Genomic DNA, 685 nt, shown 5'->3' on the forward strand with positions numbered 1-685 from the left:
GCCACCCAACATTGCCCCTGTACCAAAACCATCAAAAGAGACTGCCAAAGCATTGTTCCAAAGCCACTTCTGAGACCTCTTCTCACATAGCTGCTCTTCTTGAACACCAGCTGTGCCTTTTTATATTCTGCCACTACTGTGTGTGTGTGTGTGTGTGTGTGTGTATGTAAACATATATATGTATATATATATATGTATGTATATATATATAAATATATATAATTTAGTTATTTTAATTTCTTGTCTACCCATGAAACAAATCTTTCATTTGTGAATAAACTTATTCAATCCTGCACTCCTTTCTGTCTACACCAAAGTACAACATTATAAACTTGGAAGGAGGTAAATGGTTTTGCAAGTAACTTATAATGCAATTTGGACTTGCTAAATAAGAATACAAAATGATGTAGGTATGACCATTATTTTGCTATCTATTGTCATGTCAGGCAACAGTAGCTTTTTAGCTCCACTTATGAAATGTTGGTCGTCCAATAACTATTTCTATAATATAGACTTGGAGCAACACTATCAAGGACTACAACAACGTGAATGTAAACCATTTATTTACAGAAATATATCAACAACAACAAAAATAAATGTTAACAATGACAGATGGATAGATATACTTTATTGATCCCAAGCTGGGAAATTGCAGTGTAGCAGCAGCAATTACACACAGTAACAA

The sequence above is a fragment of the Morone saxatilis genome, unplaced genomic scaffold (genome assembly GCF_004916995.1).
Source record: "Morone saxatilis isolate NCDOM2014 unplaced genomic scaffold, NCSU_SB_2.0 Contig5, whole genome shotgun sequence".
NCBI lineage: Eukaryota > Metazoa > Chordata > Actinopteri > Moronidae > Morone > Morone saxatilis.